Source organism: Anguilla rostrata, chromosome 1 (genome assembly GCF_018555375.3).
Source record: "Anguilla rostrata isolate EN2019 chromosome 1, ASM1855537v3, whole genome shotgun sequence".
Taxonomy (NCBI): Eukaryota; Metazoa; Chordata; class Actinopteri; order Anguilliformes; family Anguillidae; genus Anguilla; species Anguilla rostrata.
This window is the reverse complement of record NC_057933.1, coordinates 51,929,948-51,957,391: the sequence shown is the minus strand read 5'-3', so window position 1 is coordinate 51,957,391 and position 27,444 is coordinate 51,929,948. Positions and strand designations below refer to the sequence as shown.

At 43.7% G+C, this 27,444-nt stretch overlaps 1 protein-coding gene across 5 annotated transcripts in view; it reads right to left on the bottom strand.

The window, feature by feature from the left end:
• znf516 (zinc finger protein 516) overlaps positions 1-26,796 on the bottom strand; it is a 47,714-nt gene extending 20,918 nt beyond the window's left edge. The window contains exon 1 of one of the 5 annotated variants that reach the window (XM_064341597.1): positions 26,439-26,796. The gene's annotated coding sequence lies outside the window, so the exon portion shown is untranslated. Of the gene's footprint in view, positions 1-10,859; positions 11,363-14,130; positions 15,042-24,534; positions 25,010-26,438 lie in introns of those variants that run through there. The other 4 variants (XM_064341588.1, XM_064341621.1, XM_064341612.1 and 1 more) reach the window with 4 other exon arrangements.
• Between the last annotated feature and the right edge of the window lie 648 nt (positions 26,797-27,444).

Sequence of the window (27,444 nt, the reverse complement as noted above, 5' to 3'; positions counted from 1 at the left end):
ACACCCCTACTGTCCACAGACGCGTCTCTCCTCTGGAACTCCACTGCCTCTGATTACAGCCCCATCCAAACTGCCTCTCAATGACGTACTCTGTTACGCAGATGGCTCTGAGCTTCATTGGGCCTGTCTTTATGTGTGGGGGTGCGGGGAGGGTTTGTGGGTACACGTGCACACAGAATGGCCGTTTGTTCACAGAAAGCCACTTCTTCCAATGGAACGTTAAAAAAGTGGCACAGACGGATCTGAGCTCCAGCTGATAAAAACGCTGGTATTCATTTTTCTTCTTCTTTGTATTCATTGATAGCAAAGCGCAATTCAAATTCAAATAACTTTTATTTTTTCCATGATGGAACTGTGTCAAACTTCTTAAGCCAACTTAGTACCGTGCATACCTAAAATCCAGACACCAGTGACATAAAATGAAGATGTAAAGTACATATACTTCAAAGTACATGTACTTAAATCTACACACAGACAGCTCAGAGTTAATGCAGAACAGCAGTTCGCGTCGCGAAGACCGTGGTATAATGCTAAGGCTGCTCACTTGGACTCCGACTCATAACAGGAAGTGGCTCATTTGCTTTGTTTTTTTCCATCAGCATTTTGAGGACAGGAGACACAAATCTGATCCCTTTCCCCTAATCACGAATTCCCATCTATCACGGGCTGGAGTGGGTTACGAATGTGGGCATCGCAAAACAAAAGCACATGATGCATGAGCACAAAAAAAAAACACAAAACACCTCACTTCAGACCGTTCATTTTAGGTTGTCGGGTAGGTCAAACATTCCAACTACTGTGCCGTCGAGAAAGGACTGAACGTGATATGACCATCAGATATGAAGCACTTTCCATTGCAGGCACCCGAATGAAACAGCCTAAATGACCCTGTTTAAGTGTTCTCACGTGCGGCAAGTCGGTTATGACCGAACGCGATGGGCCGCCCTTCCCCTCGCTGCGTACCCATCGATATCCCTTCTAATGCAATAAAGAACTCCAACATTTTGAAAGAGTGTTCAAAACCCATTAGAAGGTCTACTGTATCATTAAATTCTGTCACAGCGTGGAAGCTCGCTCTCTGCTGATACGAAGATGATTGTTCAAGGGCAAACGCAATATAAAAATCAATATCTTAAACGCGCCTTTCCGCCGCTTGCCCTACAGGCAATAAGACGACACTAATCTTCAAGAGCAGACATCGAGCGTTTCAAACGACTGCCGCCACGTCCTTTACCGTTGCCGTTGCCGCTTGAAATTTCCACAGAGTCTGCAAACAGAGGAATTCAACCGATTCCTTTGTCTGCGATGCTCGCTTCCCTGTTTATGGTTTGATAAGTAAAAGCTGTACTGTTTAAGGTAAAAACACAAACACACTCGCACACGCGATGGCGAGACAAATCTTTCACTTGCTGTGCATTCGCCTCCTTTATTAAATCTCTCAGAATATTGATAGGATTGCTCCAAGCAATGGAAATAAAACATCATCACACCGTCTCTGGTAAAATAACCATAGAGATTTTGGGGTCTAACATGATAGATCAAGACTGATTCTTCTCTCATCTTCACAGAGACGGATTACCCTCCTCACCGGAGTCTATGTTAGTGTGTTCTGACTGACAATAAAACAGTTTGCTACATTTACTGAACGGATAAAGATCTAGGTATCATCTAGGTATCATCTGAGGCCTTTGCCACAAAATTGAATCTGCAGTATGCATATATCACCCATGACATCACTCATGAAATGCGTGTCTGGATAAGCTCCGGCATGAAACTGCCACTAAAGGAGGATGAGCCCCAGCGTGGAGCTGGTCCTTTCAGAATGTGTGGGCCCCAGCGCAGAGACAAGGTCTCACTGAGAATAGGCCCCAGAATAGAGCTTTACCTGTTAGGAAATATGTGCCCCAGCATGGAGCTGCTCCTTTCAGAATGTGTGGGCCCCAGCCCAGAGACAAGGTCTCACACAGAATAGGCCCCAGAATAGAGAGGGTATGTGTCCCAGCATGGGGCTGTGTCTCACAGAAAATGTGGGCCCCAGCACAGAGCTGCACCTCTCAAAGAGAATACACCCCAGCATAGAGCTCCACCTGTCAGACAGTATGGACCCCAACACAGTGCTGCATTTGTGAGAGAACTGTGAAAGAGCATGGGTCCCAGCATTGCATCTCTCAGAAAGAATAAGCCCCAGGATGGAAATGCCTGTGTCACACTGCAGCCAAGAGTTACTGACATAACTGTCCGTGTGTGTGTGTGTGTGTGTGTCTGTGTCTGCGTGTGCGCGTGTGTTTTTTTTTTCACTTCCGGCCCGAATGGTGCTCTTTATGTGACCCTGGCCCAGGATGTTTTGATCCACAGTGCAGTACATAAACCTCTGTTCTGATTAAACTCCCATGCTCCCCAAAAGGATAGAAAAGCCATAAAACCACGACGGCGACAGTCCCCAAAGCTGACTCTGACAAAAATCGATCAGAAATGCATTTGGGTTCAAGTTTAAAAGTTCAAATAAAAGTTCAAGGAAAAAAGTGAAGGTGCCTAGATTCTACCCGAAATCACTTCCTGGTGTGAAGCAGACAAAACAAAGGAAAACTAAAAAGTAAACGGGACAATGCTTACTCTGCCAGGTCTACAGACGACCTCCCCTAAAATCAGCATTTGGGGCGAGCCCCACGGGGCCGGCTGAAAATGGGCCATTGTTCGGCCGCGGGGCCAAGAATGTGATGACCATCTGAAAACAGAAAGGGCGCGGGAGAAACGGCCCGGGACCCGCCGCCAAGGGGGCATCACAGCGCCCACCTCGCGCCCGTCCCACAGGCTGAATTTGGGACCCCTGCCATCGACTCAGCCCTCCTCTGCACGGCCATTCATAGCGTCAGGCTGACCCTTCCACTCAATGGGGCTGCAGCGCCGCCCGCTACCCCCCCCCCCCCACACACACACACAGCCCCCCCCTCCGCTACATGTTGCACAATGCCTGGGGGCCTTTTTCCTTTTCTGCAGCGGCGTGCATGTGTGGGGGTGGGGAACGCTCACAGAGGCCAAAAGAGGCAGGAAGAGAGAGATGGAGAGAGAGAGAGAGAGAGATGGAAAGGGACAGAGAGAGGGATAGAGAGAGAGAGAGAGAAAAAGAGAGAGATAGAGAGAGATGGATAGAGAGAGAGATGAGAGAGAAAAAAGAGAGAGATAGAGAGAGAGAGAGAGAGAGAGAGATGGAAAGGGACAGAGAGAGGGATAGAGAGAGAGAGAGAGAGAGATGAGAGAAAAAAGAGAGAGAGATAGAGAGATGGAGCGAGATAGAGACAGAGAGAGAGAGAGAGTGACAGAGAGAGAGAGGAAAAGAGAGAGAGAGAAAGTGAGCCAGAGAGAGAGAGAGCCCCCGTTCTCCCCAGGGTGGGATTGTATAGAGCCACATGTTTCCAAAGCTGCTTAAGTTTAAACCAGCACAACATTACACGTGTGGGGCCTCTTTCTAGCCTCCCTTTTCAAACACTCCCCCACACCCACCCAAAATAAATAAATAAATATACCCTTATGACAGTCAGCAAATACTGGATACTAAAGGCAATGACACTGCTGGTAATAGAGCAGATAGGAAAACAAGTCAAATGCGCAGGAACAGGTCCACAGGCAGGATAAGGTAAAGGGGAGTGAGCAGGTACAGGCAAGTGACCAGGGCAGAGGAGTGAGAACCACAGAGGAGCAGGTACAGGGAAGTGATCAGGGGAGAGGAGCAGGCACAGAGGAGTGAGCAGGGACAGGGAAGTGAGCAGGGCAGAGGAGTGAGTACCAAAGAGGAGCAGGTACAGGGAAGTGATCAGGTGAGAGGAGCAGGGACAGAGGAGTGAGCAGGGAAAGAGCAGGGAAAGAGGAGTGAACAGGGAAAGAGCAGGGAAAGAGGAGTGAGCAGGGAAAGAGCAGGGAAAGAGGATCGAGTAGGACCAGAGGAGTCAGTAGGACAGAGGAGTGAGCAGGGAGAGCAGGCACAGAGGAGTCAGTAGGACAGAAGAGTGAGCAGGGAGAGAGGAGTGAGCAGGTCAAGGGAGTGAGCAGGATCAGAGGAGTCAGTAGGACAGAGGAGTGAGCAGGGAGAGAGGAGTGAGCGGGACCATGGGAAGTAAGAGCAGGAGCAGGAGCAGGGGCAGCTAGGGGCAGGAAGCATTCCCTGGGCCTCTGTGCAGAGATTGAATCTTTGCAAAGTAAACAAGCTGAAGCCTTATTACTGTCGGTCTCAGTTCCTACTCCCACTGGCTTCACTGAGTAACAATCAACAGTGGCCTGTTTATAATATCAACTGTGTCTTAACCCCCCACCCCCCTCTCTTATTTCACCGTTTTCTCACTATTCCTTTTGTCTCTTTCACGTCCTCTGTTTCTTCATATTTCTTGTCTCTTTATTTGATCCCTCTCTCTCAATCTGTTTATCTTAGTCCCCCGCCCCGTCTTTTTGAATATAGTAGAACATGACCATTTCTCCTTAACAAAGCAAATAATAATCTAATTTATTTGTGCATCAGTGCTGAATGGGGCAGAATCTGGAGCTACGCTTGTCATCCACCAGACCGTCACATGCTCAGCAAATTAATCTGTAACGAGATTAACGTCAGTAAGAAACACTGGTGGTTTCTGCACCACATGGCAAAGTTGACAAATTGGTTTACGGAGAGCAGAGGAAAACCAGAGCAACAATGGCGCTATTACCGCTGGGCCTCGGGAAAACAAAAACACATTTACAATCGCGGAAACAAACGCAGAAGACTTCTGCCGATTTCATAATCAGGGAACTCAGGCACCCATTTTCTCCAGTATACATTGCATAAAATTTGTTTTTCTTTTTTCTATTTTGCCGCAGAAAGTAGAATTCTTTGAAATACGGAAATCTCCGCATTCTACACTACTGCCCACCATATACAAATATACTGAAGCTCTAGTAATGTTGTCGATTCTTTTTTTTTTTTTTTTTTTTTGCCCAGGCAGATTCTTGAGACATCTGGCGATAGTCACTGAGCACATTCTTTACCGCGGCCGCAGAGGAGGCTGTATTTTTAGCACGCTATGATGTACTGCATTGTCTGCCTGGAGAGTTGTACATCATTTTGACTGCCCTTGTGGGGAACCCACCACCAGCCTGAAAAATACTAGTGGAAGTGTGCGCACAACAAGGCGAGGGGGTGGGGGGTAGGGGGGGTTGGGAAGAATTAGGAAAACAAATTCCTTTTTTAATAAAAAGAATAAATATATATGTTTGGTGTGGGGGGAGCATCAATGGCTCTCTCAGTGAAGCGTGCCCCCCTGGCCGGAGGAGCAGGAGCGCCGTGAGAGCCGGTCTCCTCGCGTGGGCTGGATGAAGCGATGCGTTCAGCCCCTGAATAGGACAGTACCAACGGGGACGGGCCCTGGAGCCTGGGCCATTCTCCAGCCGATCAATAATCCATTATGAGCCAACTGCATTTCCATCGCCCCCCCCCCTCCAACGAGGAAACGGACAAAGGCCACTACTGTATGTCTCTCCACAAAGGAAAAGGCAGAGCAACACAAATGGAGAAAATGTGCGAGGAGGGGGCAAGAACAGGTCAGTGATTTCTCGAAAGCATAAATCCCTCTTTGCTCCCGCGGATAAATATGTTAGCGTCGTGGCATAAATTTTGCGCCTGGAAAATAATGCACTACACTACCAGCGTATATTTTCCTAAAGGTTCGGCTGCATGCTACTTATTTTCAGGGACAGCCAATGCCACACTGAGACAAACTGTATTGTACAGTAATTCATGAGGATGAATGAATATTAAATTGATGGCTATATAGGAGGGAGGGAGGGCACATTTCCATAAACAGTCATTCTGCCATTTTGACATCACTATCTGGACCATGTGCGTTCATTTGATTTTTATCTGTCGATCTAGCACGAAAGATAACATCGCAATTATAAGGCAACCATGCAAAAATACATTTTCAACAACAAAAATACAACAAAGGCAAAATTTTCATGAATTATATATTTGACATAAATATTCCACATTCCATGCATATCCTATGAATTACATGCATGCATTTTGTAATGAGATGTGGACTTGTGTTGGAGTGACCATGCACAATAGCAGTGCTTCTGTTCAGCGAGATTTCTCTCCGAGGGCCAACCTCAACAGTGACCTAAATTTCACTCGCTACTTATACTCCAGGCTCCATCACACAAGACCACAATATTTTTAGAGTGGGCTGCTGCTGTCGCCAGTTTTAATGTGCTGCATTGTTTGCATAAATCGATGACGAAAGAGAGGAAGAGAGAAAAAGAGAAAAGAGGGTTCATTCTACATGAAAGTATTAAGCAAAGTTAAACCACACCTCTGCTGCATATCAATTCAGAGGACTGACTGAGAGACAAAGGAAAAGCCACTTCAGTCACCGGCTTCTCCCAAAATGCCAAAGCAGTGCTGTTCTGCAACAGCGAGCCCCCTGGTATGATGTCGATGCCGCGCTAGCTGAGCGGAGGGGCAGAGCGTGGGCGCCGCTCGGTTGGCCAGGGTGCCCCTTTTAAACATGATGCCACCAAAGCCCCGTGGCATAACCAGGACTGTCAGAGCTGGTCACCTCACAACCACAGAGGGGTTGGGGGTGGGGGGGTGTCACCGTGTCCATTGTTGAGGAGTTAGGGTCGCACCGCGCCCCACCCCCGGCACGCCTGTGTCTGGGCCACCCAGACAAAAGAGGGGTGTCTGCAAGGTCCCGTCCCGGCCCTGAACAGGGAGGAGGGAGGCGGCCTCCCCCTCGCCCCTTTCATTTGTTCCCCAGACAGAAATTCTCCCCCTGTGGGACTGCAGACGGGGGTACGAGCTGACACTGTCACGTAAAATCTCAGAGAGCAACACATGGCTGTACTTAGTGATCTTTAAGGAACTTCACAGCTGCTGTTCCAGACCCCAGCATCTCCGGTCTTAACTTCACAAATGCTGCTACTTCTTTTTCTCATAAAAAAATGCAAGAATCATGCTAATATTTCCATAACTGAACTAGCCCTTCATAATTTTGTTGAGTGTTAAGTGAAAGTGCATAAAAATGAATAGACTAGAGCACGCCTATCCCAGTGTGCCTGCACAAGTCAGCACATAAATAAGAGAGGAAATCAAATGCCCTTCACTTGGCTTTGACATTCGATGCACTTCGATTGCACTGAAATTTTAGCCCATGTTATTGAATGGGTATAAACATGTCTATACCATCTACATCCACAACACTCCGTGCATACATGAATCATCAATGTGCCCAACAAGCTGTCAACAGAGGAGGCAAAAATCTTTACACTGACTGGTCATGGACCAGTTTCTCCTCACCAAAAACCAGTATTAGTAAGGCTCACCCAGTAGCAGCCGTTTCAGTTTAATTAATTGTACATAATGCGACAACTAAAGATTTTTTCACACCGCATGAAATAGTAATTATAACGAAGAAATCTGGTTATTTTAAATGACAATGGCTCAAACAAAAACATCTGAGATTTTTTTCTTTTCTTAACTTTTTTCTTTCGGCTAAAACGATTTCATGTGAAACGCACAAAGGCAAGCAGAGTTCCCACCCTACACGCAGCTGAGATGAAAGGCTTCAGCGGCAGACAGGAAATGTTGACTGGCGTGTTTGTTGACTGGTACGATCGAAAACAGGTTCCGTTTGTGACAAAATAAAAGCGGGGGTCCTCCTTCTCCCCCTCCTTGCGGCGCACACTTAGCGCGTTCCTAAATCCTCTCAAAGGCAGGCCTGGACGACCCCGCCCACTGCTCCGCCAACCCCCCTCCTCCCAGAAAACCGACTGCTTTGTTGGTTTCTCCGCAGCACGCCCACCAGCTCTGCCCTCTAAGCGCTCAGCTCTCAGTCGAGGGGGGGGGGGGGGGGGTGACCCCGGGGCCCCTCTCTGCGGGGCCCTCGCGCACGGCTCGTTAACCCCCGCATGCTCCCACGCATCTCCCGCACGCACCGATGGGCGGGGCCTTTTTTAAAAACGAGGCGTCCCACAGGTCACGGGCGTGTCCTCCGAGCAGACGCCTCCTGGAGAACCAGGGGCCTTCGGACCCAAATGCCCCGGAAGACGAAAGCAAATAAGTGAGAGAACACCACCTGCATAAAGCAAGCCACAGAAAAAACACAACAAACCAATGCCTCTGTCGCAGAGGATACTCATAACTGCCATCACCTTCCACTGTACATTCTGGCAACAGCCTGACTCTCAAATCATCACACAGAACAGGTGTGAACCTGACCTCATAACATTCTTCCGTCAGGAGAAAGTACTCGGTAGTGCAGACATTATTTGGAAAATAAAATGTTGCGGAGTGTAAACATATGGCTGGTTTCCCCCGCTGCTCTGGAAGTGATAAAGAGCGAAGGCAGTGGTGTGATTAACAGGATTGTTTACAAGCCGTCTCTACAGTGCTCATGTCACACTAACTGACCCCAACACCCCAGGCCTGCACGGCCATGAGAAACTGACCCAAAACCACTTCCACAGCAGAGAGGCCAGCATGGGGACCGAGCAGCTCTGAACCAGTCCCCCCTGCAAAAACACTCACACACACACACACAGGCACACACACACACACACACACAGGCACACACACACACACACACACCATTCCACACACATAGATGCACTCTTTCATACTTACAAGCATACATACATACATACAGACATAAACACGCACATATACACTCTTACACAAGTGCATACTGTATATGAATTACACACATATACACACAACCTTATACACAAGCGCACAGTACCTCTCGGCCAGGAGGGTGAAACCCTGTGTATAGGATTGAAAACAATACAATAAATGTTAACTGCAAACGGTAAACAGAGACTTCCTTGCTAGCCAACAGTGCATGCTATATTATCTTGCAGTTGTAGTGGAACTAGTGCCTGATGGTTATCAAAGGAAGAGGAGGAGTGCGTGTGCATCACATCTCACGGAAGCCTGACATGGAAGCCTGACCTAACTAGGCTTAACTGTCAAACATTAGAATTTTCATAAGCAGCTTAAACAATCCCAGCCAATCCCAGAACCCCTGTCTTTGCTTAAAGGAGACACATGGGTTGCAATTAGGAAACTAAACCCCCATTAAAATTTCCTGTGGGCAAACACAAGTATGGGCTATTGCAAGTTCCATAGGATACAAACAAGCCATCAGGGTCTGCAAGCAGTGCAGTGAAAATTCTTAAAAATGCAAAGGTAGGATATGTGGGTAGACTGAGCCGCCCTATACAAACACCTACTGCCCGTAGCCTGATCTTTAGAGCCCCCGAGTATGCACACACACACACACACACACACACACACACACTCCCTCACATTTTTTGTTGATGAAGCGTGGCATCCAGTCAGCACATGCTTGTTTTATTGGACGCCCAAACATACTCAGCACAATCGGCTGCAGAAAGGGCACTGGTGTTGAGATTAGAGCTCTCTCTCACTCTCTCTCTTTCTCTCTCTCTCTCACACACTCTCTCTCTTTCACACAACACAAACACACACATACATAACCACTGCTGTCATTTCTGTATGCCACTCTCCACAGTGACATAAAGCATTAGCTTTCCAGAAAACTATAAGTAGAAAGTGACATTAAAACGTACTTCTATGGATGCAAATTCTACGCATGCACGTCTGTGCATGTGCGTGTACGTGTCGGTGTTTGTGTGCATTTGTGTATTTTTGGAAAGAAAAAGGGGAAAAAAAGAGGGAACTGAGAACAACACTGACAGCTACCTTTCAAAAATCTAGTTGTTTTAGTTCATTGCTTCAACCTCACAAAAATAAAACAGAATGTTTTCTGTAAAATAGCTCACAGAACATGTTTGACTGAGGCTACGGGCCTGCAGGACACACTGTGTGATGTCCATCTTAAATATCAAACTGTACTTAGGCCCAGGGGCGCAGATTCTGCTTTTGATAGTACACTCATACTGCTTCTCTTGTTTCTCTTGCTTTTGTCCTCCATGGGCTGTGGAGGAATGAGGGGGTTTCAAAAGTACCGAGACCACACAGCAAATATAACAGTTCACAGAGATAACCTTGCCAATGGAGCTGAGCCTACCCCTCAAAATACAATGCAATGTACTGTACAACCAAGCCAAAACCTTCCCTCAGTCACTACAACAAAGAGAATGTTCCCAAAAAATCACATCTGACACACTATACATCTAGGATAAGTCTTCTGCCTAAAATCCTACACAATTAACTATACAGCCCATGACAAATGCTATAGAGAACAAGCTGAGACCTTTCACTTTCAAAATGCTATTGAAAAGCTAAACAATCAAGCTGAGACAGCACATTCACTGCTAAACAGTGCCTTCAAAATCCAACATCTACACACAATTCAAGATAACTATTATGAAGACTCCACAAAATATTATCTTAATAATTTGTTAGAAATCACACAGCACTACTCACTCACAGCTATTAAAGCCCAAAACTCCCCAAAAACATGGAGCTCTTGTGGTTTAATAAACAGAGAGCAATGTATATTATAAAAAGACTGCCTCAAGAAAAAAGCTTTTACAGAGAGAAACAGGAATTCTGAGGGGGGGAAAGCTAAATATTGTCTGATACACAGATCTTTCCTTCCTGGAGGAAATTGACTTACAGTATAACTCAGGAAACCTCAGATTAGGATTCAAAAGCTCCACATAATGTTATATGGATACTAATACGATAATTATGATCTATGAAACAGAGTTTCAAAACTCATCTGAGTAAAAGCAGAGTGGCAAAAATAGAGAAGCTCCTTCACTATCTGACCAATGACCAATACCTCAGAAAGCATCAGACAGAATCTCCCCTATCTATCCACACATTAAAAGTCTTTGCTGCTTACTTCCTGTTGGTATCCTGGGACGTGTGGATATCAGATATCCGAATCCTACTGGAACAGTCGAAAGACCACAAGCTCAAACCACAACAAGCCATAAAAGAACCTCCATGCTGTGAACACAAATACAAAGAGGAAGTGGGGCCCAATGGCGTCTCCTTTGACTGCCTGCTGCTTCCCCTCTGGTGAATTATAGATAAAATAGGCTTTTTTTAGCAAAAGGAAAACAAATTCAAAACATCCCAAATAGGCACAACACCAAACAGCTGTCACGGAATGATTCTAACAGTGTTCACACGTTTGTCTAGTAATTAAATGTAACTTGTAACACTCCTGAGAGCCATCGGCGATAAGTGGCCTAACAATGGCCCCTTTATACAGTGCTGTGTAAAGGTATTTGCCCCCTTCCTGATTGCCTCTATTACTGCATATTTGTCACACTGAATGGTTTCAGATCTTGAGACAAAATGTAATATTAGACAAAGGGAACCTGAGTTCCCAATATAGGTGTTCATTAAATAAATGAAATAATAATTTTAAAATGTGATTTTAAAAAGATCTAAAACCTTGCAGTGTGACAAATATGCTGTAATAGAGGAAATCAGGAAGGGGGCAAATATTTGTTCATGGCACTGTATATCAATTTTAAAAGCATTCTGTGATCTATATTGCACCCTTCAAAAGACACATCTCAGACCAAGAGTATATATGAATTCAGGGTCAAAAATGTATTAAATACAAATGTTTCGTCTGTTACTGCCATTTAGAATAAACGTAACTTCCAAAGATCCACAAGACAAGCCCTAAAAAACCTGAATGACCTGCCCTGACCTGAACTTGTACTACCAGTTAGCAATCACATGTTGCAATCACATCGCGCCCTTTCATGCAAGGATCTCAGCACACTTCACGCGTTAGTCATCTCCTTCACTGCCATTTATGCAGTACACTTCTGCTTTGATGTCCGCACAGTGATTGAGAATTCTGAGAACACTACCCGAGCAGAGACCCCAACCATACATTTTTTCCACAAAAAAGTGTGATCTTTGAGAGGAACGAGGGTCCCTATAACGTCGATAACGTCTGGTGCAGGCAGGGCCGCCACCTTTGGGCTGCGCTGCAGTCGCCACTCCTTTGAGCTCCGAGATTAAGACCGGGACGACAGCAAAGGCCCGTGCCCCACGCCACCCCGTGATTCCAGGAGCTGCCTCTTAAATCCTTAACCCTGTTACACAACAAATAAGCAAGGATTAGGCTCATTCTTTCAGCATTTGATGATGTGCTGAACAGAGCTTCCTTTTGTTCCTGCTCTGTGTGGTACGTGTCTCATAACAAAAAAATGACAGGTCTTGCAGATGCCAGCATGAGACTAGACATGGCGAAGATACAGAGAGAGACAGGTTTTTTAGACTTGTGCGGATACCACTTATGAGCTGTTTTCAGAAGAACAATATCGCCTTCTCCACAGGGACCTCTAAATTCATTCACCCGCTCCACATGGGCAGTTCCTTCATTCTCCTCATGCACTGGAGGTGCGGGGGAGAGAGTGGCGGTGGTGGAGGGGGGAAGCTGGCCCTTGTTCTGGAGTGTGGGAGGTGTGACGTGATCAGAGACCCTGATGCCCAAAGACCCTGAGTGCCCATTTGTTCATGTCCATACTGCTTCTGTTGTTATACAAGGTCGTAGCCCATCACAGCAATAACCAAATGCAGTGGAAGCAATCTGAGCATAATCCCCAGTCATTAGCTTGCTCTCTAAATAAAGCACAGCGGTTGGAGATGGGGATTAGGTTCTTGTGGGCAGGTTGTCTTACTGTAGATGATCTCTCTTATTTTGCCACTGGGTTATTCCAGAGACCAAGGCCAGAATTGTCCTCAGTCAGGTAGGTATCCCAGCAAGCCACACTTCAGATCAGCTTGCTAAACATTCCCCCAGGTTATCCCTCTAACCAATCCCCAGGGAATCTTGTTATGCAATTCACCAAGTCAATCCACTGACTATATTAACTATTCCTATTACTATGAAATTATGCACTTGATCACATGGATGCAATAGACCAATCACTGCTGAACTGAGAAGCCTGAAATGGCAATATAGTGGACTGTCTACTGGTAGAAAATTAAGAAAGTGGAAATGCATATCCTTGTAATAATATGTACTTTTGCAATCCATTAAAAGCATTATTTACCTCGATCAACAGAGTTAAGAGGTAATTGATGGAATAACTTGACAGAAAGGTTGACCAGGGGTCAAGAGACATTCATGTAACACCAAGACACTCTGTGTGCCTATCAGCAGAGACAACCCCTACCCAATCAAAACAATGGGGGTGATGGAGAGCCCATGTTTGACCAATGAACAAGTATAGTGCTAACTGGCCATGTGACATTACTGGCCCAATCAAATAAAACAGGGGTGCTGGAGAGCTCATGTTTGACCAATAAACAATTATAGTGCTCATTGGCCACATGGTGGTGTGATAACCAGCTAAAAGGTTGAACAGTGGCTAGAATTTGAAAAGGCATCTTGTCTGAGGTACAGTCATGACAATTTGTACATAAGCTCATCTCCACATGAAAAACAAGTTGGCTATGGAAGACACTATGAACGGGTGAAATTATGAAGATCCAATGTGTGCATCCGGCATATCTTGACAATTACATAGCGTTTGCGGAGGTATGCACTTTACTGAGTGCCAACTTCTGGTCTTTATTCATTATCACATTAGCTAGCTCATAACATCAGAATTGTGAAAAGGCTGTTTGCAAAGGTTATCTGTGAAAATTGCTTTCTGTAAAGGCTGTCCACTTTCTTGTTAGTGACCATATTCTTTAAGCTCATCCTTGTGGAAAGATTAAGTCGAAGTTTTGGCAGCAATGCATTATCTGTGCAACAGATCCATAAACACATGACAAGCACATAATGATGCTGATGTTGATGGTTTTGACGATGATGAAGAATAATTTTATTAATATTAATCATCAAAGCATTACACGTGGAGGTCATGCTGTGTGGCCCTTCGTACTGCATGAAATGAGGCTAAGAGTGCCCCTCAGCATGGTGCAGTGCTTTCCCTACCCAGTCAACACTAATGACCTTGAGAGGTGTTATGGAAGGACAGTGACTAGAGCGCCTCCAGATTAATAGCATTCATCTGACAAGGCTCCTGATTTTCAGAACGGGGCAAACACATCAGGACTGTTTCTGTACAGGTCAGCTAGTTTTTTTAATCAACTGAAAAATCTGAAAGCTTTTGAATAGATAAGAAGAGTCTTACTCTTTACTCTGGGATGTAGTGTCAGATCCAGATCCACTTGTGGGAACTTGAGTTCAGCACAATTGCGAAAATCTTTATAACAGTAGAATTCTCAGCAGGAAGAAAAATGCTGTCCAATCTGCAAATGAGGGGTTCAAAGGACAACACATCAATTCCCTGCCACCGTTATCATCACAGGCAATCTCCCACTTATGTGGCCTACTACCTGTAAAAGCAGCTCATGTTAAACAGGGCGGCAGGGTACGGTCACCTCCGGCGGGAGAAAGCGAGATGAAGTAGCTGCGGTGAGGAAAGCTGAAGAGGCCAGCCTGCTCCAGGTAACCCGAGACTGTGAAATCCTATTTTCCTGCGGAAAGCAAAGCAAACACAGGGCTCGCTTTCCAAGGGCCGCTTTTATTGCTTCTCTTACTGGGCCTTGCCCCGGGATCAGGCCTCTGGTCTTCCGCACCCATCTGGACACAATATGTGAGCATGGGTTAGGGGGACCAGGACTGAGGCGGGGCTTGCGTTTTGGCCCCATGAAAGGTGGAGGGGGGGGGAGGGGGGGGTTATGTATTACTGACCCAGGTTTTCAGTTTTTCTCCCATTTAGAGGGCCAAACTGTATTCACAGGCCTGTCCCATCGTTGAAATGTTGATTTGTGAAAACACTGACTCTCCTTCTGAAGGCATTCTACCAGCCACCACTTCTTCTCACTTCAAAGTCCACAAGTGAAAAGTCAAGAGTTTTTTTTTTTTTTAATTCTTAGACCTGTGCAAAGAATGCAAAATGAATGAAGGAATCAAATCACTCAGGCGTCTTTAAAGCCCCTATGATAGCTGAAGAGTTAGTGTTAGCGGATTCTCTCCAGGTGTGAACTGTGAACACACATGATCACGGTCGGGCTTAGCCGACAATGCCCTCCACATTCAGTTTTCCAATGTAATGTAATGTAATGTAATGTAATGATGAGGAGATGTGTGTTCTAGGACCTGAGGTGTTCCAGTGCCCAAACGAACCAGACAAGCGCAGCGGCCCTAACCAGCATTTCTGTGTTCATCCCATCCCGGAACTCAACCTTGAATCTGGTGCTATGTCAATGACACCTCCAAGAACAACCCCACCCCCAACCCCACTTTTACGGCCAGAGGTCAAAGGTCACAATGACATCCCTGCCTAATGAGCACACTCACTCTATTGAATGACAACTTGTTACCTAGAAATCTTTCAAGCTTGTCCCACCTGTATTATATAGACAACCATATTAGTCTAACATCTCGCCATCTTCTCACCGGATTTGTGGCAAGTTTCAATAGTCTACAAGGATTTCATTGAACACAAAATGTTTTTTTAAAGTGCAAGAATTGGATTCTGACCCAACTTAGCACATTCACAAATGTGTTCTTACTACAACAGATAAATGCAAAGGCAAGCAGCCACCAGATTAATTCAACATCGTGTCGAGGAGCTATATTTATCTTTGGTTTGCCTGGTGTAAACTGTGGAATCTGAGATATTTCATCTTTTAGTAAACACCTGGTTTATAACAGAAGAACACACACTGGCTATTTCCCTCAAATATACACCAGTATCATACATAGAATTTGAACCCATCAGCTGCAGGTTTCAGAGTTAGTTCGTTAGTTCAACTTTATTGTCATGTGTATTAAAAATACAATGAAATACTTCAAGTGTTCTGGCTCTCTCTGCCTTAACACAAGGGACACACAATAACATTACATACACACAATAACATTACACACAACACAAGAGCAGCTCGTAGTGAGTCGCCACAGTACGGTGCCACGAGCGTGAGGCGAGGAAGTCTTATGCAGCATATACCACCAGCAAACTAGCATAGCATTTTACAGTTACTCAGCCATTCCATACAACACACAGTTGAAATGAATGCTTCAGTCACTCAGACACTGCTGTGGCAGTGATTTTTACCGAGGGTTTCACTGAATCTGGTGATTACTGACACCAAAGGCACTGAATCTGGTGATTCCTATTCCCCAGGGACCCAGCTAATGCTACACAGGCCTATGCGATTCCAGCAATGAAATGAGCAGCCTTCCAAACAAGCTGGTACTACTGCAGGGAGCACAGCCCCGCAATAGCAGCGGCACACGTTTCATTGTCGTGGCCAACAATTTGGGGCGCTACAGGGCGGTAAACCCCTGCTAGGTGTTTAGTCCACTCCTCGGAAAGGACAGGATTACGGCCCCATAATCCATCTGGTTCACACCGAAGACGTCCAGCTGGACCAGCCCTTAAAATCCCACCACAAGAAGTCCCACCGAGTGGATATGAGCACGTCGCGGCGGGGAAGTAGCAGGAGGACGGAAACCGAAATTCCCATTGTGTATTTCCGCCGTCTTAGTTGTTTCTAAACGCACATTCATGTGGTTAAACATGGAGAGAGCACACAGATGAGATTAGCGCCAGACTGGCTGGTGTCCTGTGGGTGTGCACTAGTGACACATATTTGGTGAGCATTCATCCGCTAAGGGCAGCCAAAGACCTTGTTGCTGAGCCACCTCATCACATTGGCGGGTTTTGCTGAAGTAATTACACCATCCTTGTTGTTCTTAATCAATGGGCCAAAGCAATCTGGAACCCAACGCGTAGATGCGCTCCCAAGTGAATCTTCCCACAGAAAAAAAAAAAAACAGGATTCTCAGCTACTGTAGTAGGGCTAATCTAATTATGGTAATAATTATAGCTAATCTAATTATGGCAATCACCCCCACTGTGCGGCACAGCCACACAGCCAGAGCGGTTAATTACTGCACCTCATCGTGTTTGTACAGTTAAACAAAAAAATCTGCTATGCTGACAAAACCTAAATCTCCATACTGTAGCGCGTTTTTTTCCGATGCGGCATCTGTGCCGTATCGAAATTCCAGACCTTCGCTGCCCTTCAGGCTGACGAGTTCTCAGAAAAAGGAGTCCGTCCAATGCCCTGAGACGGCGGCGGTGGCCAGCAGGGGAGCGATGAACACCTTTGGGGAGGGGGAGTGGCTGGCACCGCAGGTGGGCGGTCTCTCATTCTGGGACACGCCCCTCGCGCGACCTTTGCGGCCTTCGCAGCCCAGCCGAGCCGGGTCCGGGCCTGCAATGTGAGCTCGGCTGTCGCTGCACGCCACCTGGTTTCACGCACAGACCTCATGAAATATGAACAAAGCGCTGTGGAAGGAGAGAACTACAGAGGGGAACGCCACAGAGAGCCGAGGCGCAGCGAGGGCGCCGTGGCATTCATTACGACAGCAGTGCCCCGGCTGGCACCGCATGCCGCCTTTTCCTATGCTTTCTGCGAGCATTTATAGCCATTCATAACTGCTCATGACTACAGTTATTCTTAACTGCTTATGACAACAGATCAGACACCTGTTGGAAAATCAAGCACTTCAGAGCATGTCAGGGGTGATGCCGAGGGAAAGGAACAGACTTAATAGCTGGTCTACCTTAACAGGCTGTTACTGTGCTTTACATAAACATTCATGTTTCATACTGTAAAGTCACAGGTGCCGTTCTTACTGGTTGTCAAGACGGAGCTATGAACATTGATGAATGCATTTCACACAACCGATTTGTTAGCAATCGCCCCGGATATTACAGGTCTTACAATATATTTGCACACACTGTTCTTTCGTACGGCATACATTCTGAAGTCCCACATTTTATGTTTTGCTGAATTACTTCTGGATGGAACATATATTGTACATCATTTTCTTCGACAGACTCACTTAATCAGTAGATTAAGCTTTCATGGTTTAGCCTACTTATCGAAACTGTATTAAATTCTGCTCAATATTATTGTGCAAACTCATTTTTTTCTAATATAACGATTTTGTACAATAATATTGAGCCGCATTTATGACATTTTCTTTGACAAACTCACTTAATCACTTAATTGCAACTGTATTAAATGCTGCCCAATATAATTGCCCAAATTAGCTAGATTAGAAAAAAAACTTGCGAGAAAACTGAGCCAAGCTTTAAATGAATTCATTTTCGCTCGTTACTGTTCAGAGAAGAAGACGGGCTTTGTTGAGCAAACTCTGTTTGTATTGTAATTAGTCCATTGAGCAGTGCGCGGAGCGGAGGGAAATCAATACTAGCACGTCGGTGGCATTTGGAGCTGGCAGAGAACTGGACCCTGAAAGCACCCCAGCTGGCAGCCACGCGACACACACCGCTACATCACTTCATCTCGCTCGAGACCCCGCGAACCGTCGGCGGGGCGCGCACACACACCACACACAGCCAGCGTCTTCCATCCTGACCGAGGCCATGCAAAAAAACTCAGAAATGAGAGACTAATCAGCTGATATAAATATATTTTTATTAAACAGTTTATAGAAGAAAACTGGAGATCATGCTATCAAGAAGACAATATGGCTTTTAGGTAATTTATTCAATTTTAAGTGGCACCACTGCTATTGTATTTCTATGCAATATAAACCGCTCCTTCACACTTACACACTGTAATTTTAATAAGTGTAGATTTCTAAAAAAAAAAAAAGTATTAATTCAATTTGTAATGCATTCTAGAAAAATTTTAAAAATTGTTTGCAAGGCACAGACTAGGTCTAGAAGAAGTTTTCACATTTTAAAGGTACAGCGTAATACACGCTGTCATTTCACTTCCTTCAAAAGTAAAGGTGACCGAAGGACATGAAGGGCATTACGGGTAGGCAAGCATTCATTGTCACATGGCAGCTGAGGAACAAAACTGAACCAAAAGTGAAACAAGAATCTGAAAATCAAATTCTGACCAAAAACAATTTTAAAACCGATGCAATATCTGTGACATCGCCAGTGTGGTGAATCGGGTTAAAGTTCTACTGTTTTTATCCAGAACTCCCTCACAAGCCCCCTCAACATCATAATATAGCAGCAGGGGGACACATAGCATTCTTAATAATGCAGTGTTAATAAGGGAGCAAAACAATTTCACAGCCAAAAAAATGCAAGCAGCAAACTGAGTTTGTATTCAGAAGATTGCGGGTGCAATTCCTCCAGCAGAGCATGACTGTTGTGCCTATGATCGAGGTAGTTAACCTGAACGGCTCAGGTAAATATCAGGAAATGGATATATCACACATGCAATATTGAATTTGGACATCTGCTAAGCAAAACAATACCAGCTATTTTTAGCAGGCTGTACCACTGTACCTTTATCACTGTACCTTTTGACACTATGATCGTTTTTTTTGTGTGTGCCAAATTTTTTCCCCTCTTCTCCTGCCTGGCAGATGTCATGTCCTCCCCCCTTCCAATACACCTGTCTGAGCAGAGCACAACCGTCACTCTCTACCTTTCAGTTACACACTCCGTCCTTAAGCACCATACAGGAGGGAATATGGCTGAGGGGACAACCAAAGGGAACATGCGCATTGACAAGCACTTCAAAACCCCAAAGATGAGACTGCAGTTACCCTTTTCAAGGTCTTTGCCTTAGGTGAGGACACGGGAGAGAAAGAGAGGGAGAGAGAGAGAGAGAGACAGAGAGAGAGGGAGAGAGAGGGTGAGAGATTTTGCCACACTTCCTGATAAACAAAAATGACCCATCCTGCTGGGTGAAGGACACACAGCCCCACTAGCTGCACTGTATGTGGCAACCTGTCATCCATACAGAAGAGCAATGACTGCCAACATCAGCAGTTAATCGTTATTTACATACTGTATATTATATGGCACAAACATGGTAGTATGTGTTAGTTGTTGTTTATGCTATTTGTGTGTATAATATGTGCATATTTGTTTACAGGTTGCAGAGTTTATGATTTTTTATTATTACTGTTGTTCTTTGTAACTTGATTTGGTAACACAGTGCATGTCATGCCAATAAAGCACCTTTAAATTGAAATTGAAACTCAAATTGAGACACGAACAGAGAGAGAGAGAGATAGAAAAAGAGAGAGGGAGTGAGAGAGGGAGAGAGAGAGAGAGAGAGAGCTGGCACACAGGCCTACATATTCCACTGTGAATTCCAGGGAGTTACTATCACACACATCTGAAGTTATTGTGCACTGATACAGCAGCTGTGTCAATAACAGACCTGCATACCATCCTGTGGATGTCCTGAGCCTCACTGTGCCTGCACTCACTACTATTCCTTATGAATATTTCAGAGAAAAACACTAAATATATACAACTAAAACTCAGATTCAGTTTGTATCATTTGGTGGATGTGCATATCCACAAAGTAAAATACATACATAATATACATTAATACTACTACTACTACTATTATGACTACTGACTGTAATAATAATAATAATAATGTCATAAAATAACTGAATCAAGACAAAATAAGAAAAGAAGTATGCAGTCACGGTTTTTAATTCGAATTTCACAAATGTGAAATGTGAAAAAGAAATAGGCACCACGCCACATTTGCAGTAAAAAGGTTTTAAACCAAAATCCCACCAAATTAGGACAATATAGCTCTTAATCCCTAATCAACCTAGAAAACCCAAAGCACACCAATCTCCTCCCCAAGACCTCTGCCAGCACTCACGCCATGCGTAATCACCCTGGCATGGCCCCTGTCCTCTCCCCCTCCCCTCTTAATCTGCTAAGATTACCAGATCATTTCCTTATGGCCTAATTTTGCCAGATATATCGCCTGTTGGCTGCTGGCTATAGATTGCCACCCCCGCCAAGGTGACCCCCGCGATGGGATTACGGCCAACCTGTTACCCCTGGAAGAAATCTGAAATGCTGAAACCGTGCGCAGGGAGGAGAGGGGGAGGCAACAAAGAGACGGACACCTCGCCGCACTAACCGACCGCCCCCCCCCGGATGAAAAGAAAGAAAAATGAAAAGCTACGCCGCCGTTTGCTTTTCTCATGAGTTTCCTTTGCGCCGCTTTTCATCCATAATTTAAACTCTTCACCATTAAGTCACTCAGAGGCCAAGCGGAACCCTCCCTTTTCACCCAGTAACCGTGCGCAGTTATTCAAATCAATGCTGTATGCAAATGGGGCAGCCTTGTGTTTACTGGCTGGTCCCGACTTCAGGAACACCGTTGATATACTACCTGCCTCTTCTCCTTGCACATGATTCTCTCTCTCTCTCTCTCTCTCTCTCTCCCACCCTCTCTCTCTCTTTCTCTTTCTCCCTCACACACACACACACACACACACATATACAGTCAATTCAAAATGCTAAAGCATTAGCAGCAGAACAACATGTACCACATGCATCAAACAATAATTTACATTGTTGTCAGAACATAGTAAAATTGTACATTGAAATCACAAATGCGTGCCACAAATGTAATGGGGAATTATAAGGACACACTGTAACCCATATAATTTTTTGGCTGCTTCACATCCCCCCTCCCTTCTCCCTCTCTCTCTACTACAAGGATTACACTAATGAATATTCCCCCGGGTTCTCTTTTGTGCTCCCAAAGCAGGGCAGGGTGTGGTGTTGTGTTTTGGGCACTGCAAGCCATCAGTGTCAGTTGCAGCCAAGCCACTACCGTCGAGCACACAACCAAGGTGCAGTGCGTCTGTTGCTTTCATATTTTACTTTCAGCCACATAAATGGGATGCAGAATATCTACACTGTAGCAAATTACAGTAAGCCTTGTGGTTGACGTGGAAACGGATTTTTTTTTTTATTCCTTTAATAATATGACTAAGGGACACACTGCTGCATAAATTAAATATGCCACATTATATACTGATAGCTACCATAAAAATCTTTTTCAGTCAGAAAACAATACTGTTTGAGAAGTGTTGATGAAGAAGCAGAAAGAAAAGCTTCTGACACATGCAGTCGCCACAGCTGGAGCAGAGTGGGACACACGTGAAACTCCCACAACAAAGGGAGTTGGAAAACATAATACATTTCAAGAGCAAATTTAATGCTAGACCAACACAGCGGTGGCTTCCATAAAAACGGAGAAAAACAGGAATAGAAAATATGTTTGTGAAAGAAGAATTGACCTGTTAAAACTATTAGGCTTCCTTCTTTTTTCCAAGCATTGAAGACAAACGACACTGAGGGAATCAATCAAATAAACTGCTTATTTCCATCATGCGTGAGCCACTGTGTAATGTTTCATGAATATGGAAGTCCTGCAAAGGTCCTTCTATTGAATATCTAACTCTTTCCAACAGAGCCATCGTACTCCCCAACTTTTCTCTTCATCGCATCTATTTTGCAACAAAAAAAGGAAACAAACCGAGCCCAGAAAAATATCTAATTTAGTATTGTGCCAAAAATGTATTTTCAGCCTTCATCTGTTCCTTAAACATTGGGGTTGCTTCCTCTTTTAAAGATTAGGTGCTTACGTTCTCTAAATAAACGTACGCCCGAGAAACAGATGTCAGCATCGCATCCTCCGCTTCTTAAAAAAACACTCGCGCAGCACACAGACACAAGCTTGCATGTTTACAAGGCGCTGTAAAGCCTTCAAAAATGGTTCTCATCCCTTGTCACAGCAGTGAACATTCCCAATCTACTCATCCTGACAGAGCTACAACACTAAAATCACGATTAAAGTGACTTATTTGCATTCTAAGCACAGTACTTGTTGTGAATTCAGTCCACTGCCATTCGGTGAGATGAAACAACGGTGATATATTCTCTGCCACAGAGGTTTGGTTTTAGTCACCTTTTATCTTCCGGTGTCCAATCAAAGCACTGCATTCACCCCATAGGCCCAAACAATACTATCTCTAGATCTAAATTACAGTAAGTCCCTGATAAATACAATAAAAGGAACCACTGTGTCAACAATCAAACGTGTAGCCAGCCCACCACTTTCATTAGAATAAAAATTCTGCAAGGGGCTTTTTGGGCCTGTTCACTGATGATAAGTACCGTAAATGTTGCAATTTAAATGTGAACATAAAGCCCAGGAACTTGTCTAACTCATAACAATGACCGAAGTCTAAAACCTCCAAAGCGAACAGGTAGTGAGGACAGGAAGCCTATTTTCACTCTTACACAGTTTTCATTTATCATTTTATCAAACTGAAAGATGTGTTGATATTGGCCCTCCTATCTGACCTATGAGAAATGTGCTGATGTCAGAGAACACAGAGAAGCTCATCTGAAATGGAAGCAGAAGCTTGAGGAGGAGAAACAGGCTATGGAAATGTGCGCACACGTTGAAGAGTTCCTGCCTGGAAATGAGCTCATATAGCAAACCCACAAGTGCTCGCTCAAGATGCAAACTCACACAAGATTCACTGTTAAGCAGATTCCCAACAGCATTCCACATCATTCCACCACAGCCGTTTTGTTCCTGCCGAAACCTTGTTAGCGTGTTCTGGCAGTATATTTACAGAAAGCAACGCTAATCTATTGCATCTAGCAGTGTTGGGGGAAAAAATTCTTCAGATTTTTCTGCAATACTATTTGTACACCTTGATGAAATTTGGACATGCCCAGTGCTTACCTATAAGGTTTGCTTAGAGAAAGGGCACTTGTGAAAAAGGCAGATAACATTTCACTTCTTGGCTTATGTTATCAGCTGCAGTGCTAATGAATATTACTGCTAAATGTTATGGAGATCCGTTTAAAGTTCCAGTGGTAGGTTTCCATGTACAAAATGATGTCAACATTTGATTGTAAACATTTAGAAACACCAAGCTGAAGTCCAGCTATAAAGTGCTATATATGACCTTTGAACAATCTCAACTGATCATTTTTGTTAATGCATTGTTATTTTTGTACTATAATTACAATTATAATGATTAGTAGTATTATTATATCTTTGCTGTTGTTATATTTATGATTTTGAGTATCACAGTTAATCAAAAACGTGCTCTGTATATTCCAAATGATTATTATACAACTGTACCCGCAAGAATAAGATTATTTGCTTAGGTTTTAGTTGGTTGCAATATCTACAATTTACACAAGATGGCACTGTACAAGATTCAACACCAGATAGCAAGATACCACCGAACAGTTTGTATTAGACGCGATATTGTGATTAAACCATCTAGGGGAGTGACAGATGGCTCATACTGTCAAATCATTGCATTGTTTTCTTATTGAGACATAAGCTCGATTGAATGTCGTCAAATGAGTGGAAAGGCTATGGCTTCACATTATATATTTTTTTCCGATTCAAACATGTAAAATTGATCATTCAACCGAATAAAGTACAAAATGTTCGCAAAAATTAGGAATTAGTAATCCTTGAAAATGAGTAAACAATACAACCATGTCTCAGCTGTTAAAATAAAATACATTACATCACCAAAAGTCCACACTACAGTTCCATCTCAGTTATGCCCAAAGCACCTTTAAAATGACACTTTTTTTTTAAATTTAATATTTTAAAATGTACAACTTTCAAAATAATTAATTGTGTGTTTACACCCAGACATCCTGGTAGGCTACACATCGCAAAAACAACATGCAAAATATTTAGCATAACTTCCTTACCAGCCTACGTCGTTTCAGTAAGACAATATCCCTCCAGGGAGACAGAAATATCCATATAGCCTATATATATCCACGCATACTTCACTTGATTTTAAGAATAGCACGGAAGTGCCTTATAAACTTATGTCTAAGAACGTCTTCTCGTGTCTCTTTCGCCTTCTATTCACTCCCATTGAATGAAACATTCCATAAAGGTTGGAAGTTTCCAACCGTTTAACTCGCAGCCTGACTTCCCCTTAGGATTCGCTCGTACTGCGAGTGTAGACTGTCCGCGTGACGTCCCAGCAAGTAAGCACGGATGACAAGTGGCTCTTGGAAGCGGGGGGTGGGGGTGCGATTGACCAGATGACTACAAGTCGGCCACCGGCTACTGTCAGCAGGTAAAAATCATCTATCCAAATCCTGATTTACCCAGAAAATCTTTTAAAAACAAATTCAACGGGGCTTTTGAAAGAGAACCGAACTGAACTTACTTTGCACACTTATCGCAATAACGTTCTCTCAAGGGGATTCTCACTGTCTAAGGATGCAAAAAAAAAAAAAAAAAAAAAAAAATTAATTAAAAAAAGCAGACCGTGATGTTTTAGGTCGAATTTAACTCTATATTTATATAGGCTAAGACCTTCGGTCAGATTACATGACCGAACAGTTAACGTGTCCTCATCAATGCTGGTATATAGGACAAAAAGGTCCACCAATTTTAATGCAAAGTATAGCCTAAATGTAGTAGGATTCGAACGAATCGTACGTACGCTACAGTTTAAGCACTACACATGTTGCAACGCCACACATCGCCATACGTGAAATTGAGGGAACACAGACGACAATATCAGTCCAGCAATGATAAAGCCTAAATATCATGCAATGTATGCCAACGGTTCATGACATACAGTTGTCGGCTGCGACCTATCCGAGGTAGCCTTTAACTCCATTACGTAATACATTCGCTAATATCAGACGAGTAAAGGTATAAAAATAAAAAAAAATAAAAAATTTGAAAAGTAGCCTATTTGTAATTCTGTTGAGACAGAATCGACAGCATTAACATTCCATCGAATATAGCCTATGTGTATGCTGTACATCAGAAAAGTAGTAATAATAGCACTGTAATATATACTGCCGATCAGAACCATATTAGCAACATCAGGAGTTTGAAAGGCTACCCCTCCCCAACATACACACACACAAGCACGCACGCACGCACGCGCACGCACACACATCCTTTGCATCCCACCCCCACCCCCACCTCAAAGTCCCATGGTTAATTTTCTGAAACTCTGCTCCTTTTTCTTTTTTTTCAAAAGCTCAGTCAATGCTCACGAAAGCACGTAGCCTATGCAAAGTGCTTATTTGATTCTTTAACAATATGGTCGTTTTTATGTTATCGCCATTCTCGTAATTGAGATATGACAGTCCCTATTCTCCTTAGTTACAACAACATCATCGCTAGGTAATGACTATATCTGCACGACCTGGAACTTCCTAAAATAGGAAAGGGAACGTACGTCCCTTGATCTAAACTGTTTTGCGTATTCAAGGTGACGGTACTACAAATAAAAATCGTACGTACACACGAAACATATTTTTTAAATTTAAACCAGAAATCAGAAAGACTGTTCAAGCCCCGTGGATCTCAATATATTTTTGTATTCGTACATTTCAAAAAATGTTTTCGGCTTAATGATGGAAGGATCATCACAGTTACGCCAACTCTACGGTATCAAAGGGGATGCCGTCGCGTCTAGAGCTGCAACATTAAACCGACGTATTTCTGATAAAGGGAAAGTTTATCATTTTTGTTCCATTTCTTAAAACCCAAAGTATTTAATAAAATCGAGCTAGTCCGTGTCATTTAGAAATACAGACACGCCACTAGACAGCAGAAATAAATTATGCAAACTTACCTTGTTGTTACAGTCAATATTTCAGAACGGACAGAGATATAAAGAAAAAAAGCTGAAGGTGAAACCATGCGCTGTATCTCCGAACTGCACACGAGTGAGCCGAATCCATTATTCCGAAGGGTATTGTTAAAAATCAGACGCGAATTTCTTGTCCTGAATTATTTTTTTATTCTTTTCCCGTCTTGATTATTGTAACAAGAAGAAACAATGAGAAAAGTCGTTAGTGAGTGTAGAGACACAGTCCACTTTTAAAAGGAAAGTCGACGGCGTTCGCAAGTCAATTGTTTTTGTGGTACACCTTTCGGCAGCAACGATGGTTTCTCCCGCACTCACTATCTACTGTTGTCTCATCAGCATAAAGTTCCTACATTGCAGGAAAACTGATTTGAATCTTACGATCGCGTGTATCCCCAATACACAATACACGCGTTCTTCGTTTAAACAGATGCGAGATAGCCTACATTGTATGGTTTTATGTTGTCTTGTTTGCTAGAGCCTGATAAACAAGACAAAGAAGCTTACTCAAACGTATTAGCTAATTGCTGATAAATTATTCATTACAACGATTTTGGGTGTGCTTACATGTCCCGAGATTTAAAAAACATTACTTACACTATTAAAATTATTTAATCTCGTGGATTATTCGTTATAGTGGCAAATCTTAAAAATAACCAATACCATTGGTGATACCAAATTGATAATCCATACTTGTTAACAATAGCTATATCTCTATACATTCAGTTTGAATCATCATATTTATGTTTTTAGAAATTTGATCTTGTAAGTGTTTCATAAAAATTACATTGATATGCTTTTGTACAAAATAAAGGTATTGCGAAATAAATTCTTGCTCCTTCTGGATTTCAGCTTTGTGAAAACGAAATCGTTTATGTATAGCCTATAGGTTGTTAAAATGTCTATGTGTGCGAATGACATTTGCCAGGACTGAACTATGTCGTTACTAACTTGCATACCGGAATTCAAATTTGGTTTGATCTGAAAGCGA